Below are 5,312 nucleotides of genomic sequence, written 5' to 3'. Positions count from 1 at the left end.
CAATAGAAGAAAAAAAAAAACGGACAAATGGCCTGCAGGGAGTATTCACATGAGCTTTCTAAGAACGGTATCATGAGTCTCTCTTTCCCTAAAATTTTTTGTTAGCTTTATTTCAGAAAGATGGACATATACTGTAGGGATTGAATGATAATTTATCCCACATCAGTGATTACTGTACAACGTACTCTGACTTTCCTGCTCATACATTTTCAGTAACATAATTCTTCCCTCCTTCCTCCACAGACAGAAACACAATGCTTACCATTTCTAGCTCAAGCCTGGCTTAACGGCCTCCTCTGAGGTTAATGTTAACATCGTTCTGGACAGAGTAACAGGAAGCATCTGGGTATCTTACCACAAACTGAGATGATCCATTCTTTCGCCATTTGAAGTATAAATTCTGTTGGTATTAAATTACTTAATTGCTTCTGTTTTATACTTTAATACATTAAAACATTCAGATAGAACATCATAAAACCTCTGGGAAAATGAAAATGATTTATGACTGTGTAAATATTTATTTTGTTCTTCCCAGTTGGTCAATATTTATTCTTTTCCCCCATTTATTTTTAAAGTTTTTATTTTAATTCCAGTTAGTTAACATACAGTATTATATTAGTTCCACGTGTACAATGTAGTGATTCAACACTTCCATACATCAACCAGTGCTCATCACAAGTGCCCTCCTTAATCCCCATCACCTATTTCACCCATTCCCCTCACCCCTCTCCCCTCCCCATGATAGCTATTCTTGCAAATCTTTTGTTTTTATGTTCTAGAACCATCTATGGCTACAGCAAAACTCAGAGAATAATGTTAGTCAATTAACAGCTGCCAAGTTACCTTAGAGGAGCAGATGGTATAATTGATCATGTCCTACAAAATGGGGGAAGGGAACACTTAAAGATATTTCCTCAAATACACCACAGAGTTTCCACACAAAAGGCTACAATGAAAACCATATTTTCTCCTCTTGTATGTTTGTTTTTACTTCAGGTGATTCTCTTATATTGTATTTTTTACTTTTAACCTGTAGAGTTTTCATTAGTCACTTAAAAATAGAGTGCGCATACACTTTAAGTGGTTTTAGCAATAAAGAATGTACAACAGAAATAAGCCAATAGAAAAAAGTAGCATAAAAAAAAAAAAGTAGCATACTTAGCACCACTCCCAGATTTTTTAGCTAGAGTATAATATAGACAATTGGAATATAATGCTGAAGGGACTGGCATAGTTAGAATTGTACAGATATTATTTTACTAACCACCTTGGACTCTTAGTGAGATTGACAGAAAGTCCACATTTGCTTCCTCAGAACCCTTCTCATTTAACCTATAGAATACCCATATCTTTTTATTTTTTTTTAAGATTTTATTTATTTGAAAGAGAGTGAAAGCGAGAGAGATCATAGAGGAAGAGGGAGAAGCAGACTCACCGCTGAGTGGAGAGCCCGATGCGGGGCTTGATTCCAGGACCCCAAGATCATGACCTGAGCTGAAGGCAGATGCTTAACTGACTGAGCCACCCAGGTGCCCCAAATAGCCATATCTTAATTATACAATCGTCTCAACGACATTGAACTGGTTAAGGATTCAAAATCTCAAATATTCATTAATTTAATAAATAGGGTGCATATTTTGTGGCAGCCACTGCTCTAGATGCTTAGTGAACAAAATAGATTTTAAAAAGAGAAAAGGAGGGGCACCTGGCTGGCTCAGTTGGTAAAGCATTTGACCCTTGATCTCAAGGTCATGAGTTCAAGCCCCATGTTGGGTGTGGAATCTAATTAAAAAATAAATTAATTAATAAATTTTTTAAAAAAGGAAAAAAACCCTAGCTTTCATGGGATATATATGTGTACACACACACACACACACACACACACACAATTTATATACTTTTTTTTTTTTTTTTTTAAGTAGGCTCCATGCCCAGCGTGGAGCCCAGCATAGGGCTGGAGCCACCCAGGTGCCTCAGAACTCGTATTTTTTAAAGCGGGATCTGTATAAAATAAAACATCCCTAAAACGATAATTCTTTTCTCTCTTGCCAGACAGAAGCCACTTGAGGGCAGGGGTTACTGTTTCCCCAATATCCTAACTGCAATGCCTAGCACGCTGTAAGTGATTCATAGGTATTCCTTGAATAATTAAATAGCAGAAGATCCTTTTTGCTTAAGTACAAATAATGTTTTTTTGTTGCCTGTTCTATCTGTTCGAACTTTTCAGCTTGGCTCTCAAAGTTCTCTTAACTGGGCCCTACCCTACTTCTTTATTTTCCACTACTTTCCAGCACACACCTTGTACTACAGAGAAGACATACTCCTGCTTTACCTCATGCCACTTCCTCTGCCCCAGATAAGTAAAAACCTACTCCATTTACATTCAACAAACACTGATCTAGGATCTTCTGTGTGCCAGGACTGTGCTAGAGATTTCCACATATCTTCTTGAATCTACACAAGCACTCTCACAGGTTTTCAGAAGGAGTGAAAGAGGCTCTGACTTCTGAGAACGGCCCAGGGTCACTCAGCGACCCAGGCCAGCCTGGGCAACAGCCCCAAGCAGCTGAAGTCCTTGCTCCGCCCCTTCAGTTCTCCACTACCAGCCCTTGCTTGTTCTGCAGAGTTTCCCTGACCTTACTTACCTTTGCAGCCAGACTGTAAGCTCCCTGTACCCAACTGGATCCTATACTTCACTGCCCCACAGAGCCTGAACGCCATGCCCAGCAAGCACTCAATACTTCACTCACTGAAGGAAGGCTAACCAATTCGGGCTCAGTCTCCTATTTTCAACTATTACAAGTTAATCTTTGGAATAAATTCCATCTTTTTTTTTTCTTATAAAGATTTTATTTCTAAGTAATCTGTACATCCAAGGTAGGGCTTGAACTCACAACCCCAAGATCAAGAGTCACACGCTAGGGGTGCCTGGGTAGCGCAGTGGTTAAGCATCTGCCTTCAGCTCAGGGCGTGATCCCAGCGTTCTGGGTTTGAACCCCACATCGGGCTCCTCCACTAAGAGCCTGCTTCTTCCTCTCCCACTCCCCTTGCTAGTGTTCCCTCTCTTGCTGGCTGTCTCCCTCTGTCGAATAAATAAATAAAATCTTTAAAAAAAAAAAAAGAGTCACACGCTCTACAGACCGAGCCAGCCCGATGCCCCACAGATTCCATCTTTTGAATTAAGTTTTACAGGGTCAGAACTTGCTGTGTGAAAAATACTTCCTTTTAGTCTTAAATACCTCACCTGAGATTTTAGTATCTTTGACTTACAGGTAAACAATTTAATGTTCAGCTGATCTACTTCCTTAATTGACTTTAAACACAACCGTGTTTATTTTCCAAGCACAGAAGTCCTAGTGTTTCCAGGTTTTCTTTCATTCTTTGACCACACAATGGCCTCTTCACGTCTTTGAGGTACGACGAGGGAAACTCGCACAGACAACTTGCATTTTCATGAGATAACCTATCCAGCGTCACGTGTTCTCCTCAGCCAGCAGATTTGCCCTCAACACGTTTAGCTTGGCCAGCAGTTGAGAAAAAAATAAGAAACTTAATATTTCTAAGCCCGGTGCTGTCACGTTCCTCTTGGGCTCCACCCCTCCCTACAGCCTTCAGCCAGGCCAGTTCAGACCTTTACGCTAAACCTCGGCTGTAAAGCCAACAAGAGGACAGGGCCTGCCTGGTTCACTACTACCCACCGCAGGACCCTACAGATTTCAGCCTCGTAGTCCACAGCAGATGCTCGTCAACATTTTGTCCCAATCCACCGTAAAGATACATACATGTGTTTGTAACTGAAGAGAGCTGTTTCATGAAATAAACCTCGACCACAACGACTCTGGTTATTTTCTATTCTATAGCATTCTATTCTTTTTAGTAGGTCATTAGCTGCTGAGTTGATTTCTTAAGTTCCCTGTTTCAAACACAATATGCCACAGAGCTGAGGTCAGTTGTCCGGGCAGGGTATCACCTAGTACCCGGTACAAGAAGAGCCCTGTGATCATTTTCTGCTAGAGCCAAGCGCTAGGGAAGTGCCTGGCAGTCTGGCACATAGCAGAGTAAATACATGCTTGGGGCTTTGTGTTGGCTGAGTCTGTTCTTACAGAGAAAATATATAGTTGGAGCACATTTTAAAAAATTAAACGTTCATTTAATCAAAGGTACCGATAATTTCAATCAAAGAGAAATCTCACAAAAATCTTCCAAGAAAATGGTAAATATGTAAATAGGGTTTTAATTAATATGCTATTTGTTTTTCAATACTTTGGAAATCTATTCTAGAGCATGGCCCCTTTTCAGTTTTCTAATGAAAGCCCGACTTTGATTCCAGTCATCTTCCATGAGTTCAGAGAAAAAAGATCTAGAAATGTTCAGTTATGGAGTGGCTGTTAAGTGTCAGGTAGTACACTACATATGGCCCCATAAATCATCATATTCAAGCAGTGGTCTTAAGAATGAGGGCACTGAGGCTTGAGAGTCTAGGGAACTTGCCCATTTGTATAGCCAGTAAATAAATATTAGCTATGGGATTCACAAATGGTTTTCTGAACCCCACACTTAAACCTAACACTGTATTTGCATTTTAAAACAATTAACGAATGCTTGTCTGATAAAAGAGTTAGTTGGAAATGTTATACGTGTCAAACATTCGCTATTTCCTTTGCGGGATGGAACTTTTTGAAGGTATTTCATCATCTGGGGCGTCTGGGTGGTGCAGTCGGTTGGGTGTCCGACTCTTGGTTTCGGCTCAGGTCGTGGTCTCATGGGTCATGAGATCGAGCCCTGCATTGGGCTCCGGGCTCAGCACGGAGTTCGCTGAAGATTCTCTCTCCCTGTGCCCCTGCCCCCCAACCTCACACTCTCTCTCGAATAAAATAAATAAATCTTAAAAAAAAAAAAAGATATTTCATAATCTTTCTTATGCTTCCTTGTGAGAACCATCTTTCTTCATACCTCATATTCAAACTTAAACGCGTTTCTCATTCTTTAGAATGGCTAACAAAAGAGGGTTTAACTGGTCACAGTATTCTCCTGTTGTGCATTCTGTGGGTACTCTTCCTGTACCCCATTTTATATTTAACACCTTGATTGAGTCTGAAGGACACCAAAATCTCAGCCAAACCTAAAATTCTTTATTGTAGACCGTCAACTATCGGGGTATGTACATTCGAGCTCCATTCAAGCAGAGATTACTTAAAAATGAGATCTTAAGGGGCGCCTGGGTGGCACAGTGGTTAAGCGTCTGCCTTCGGCTCAGGGCGTGATCCCGGCGTGATGGGATCGAGCCCCACATCAGGCTCCTCCGCTATGAG

Source organism: Ursus americanus, chromosome 1, assembly GCF_024610735.1.
Source record: "Ursus americanus isolate L20-20 chromosome 1, mUrsAme1.1.p, whole genome shotgun sequence".
Classification (NCBI taxonomy): Eukaryota; Metazoa; Chordata; class Mammalia; order Carnivora; family Ursidae; genus Ursus; species Ursus americanus.
Note: the sequence above shows the minus strand (reverse complement) of the source record.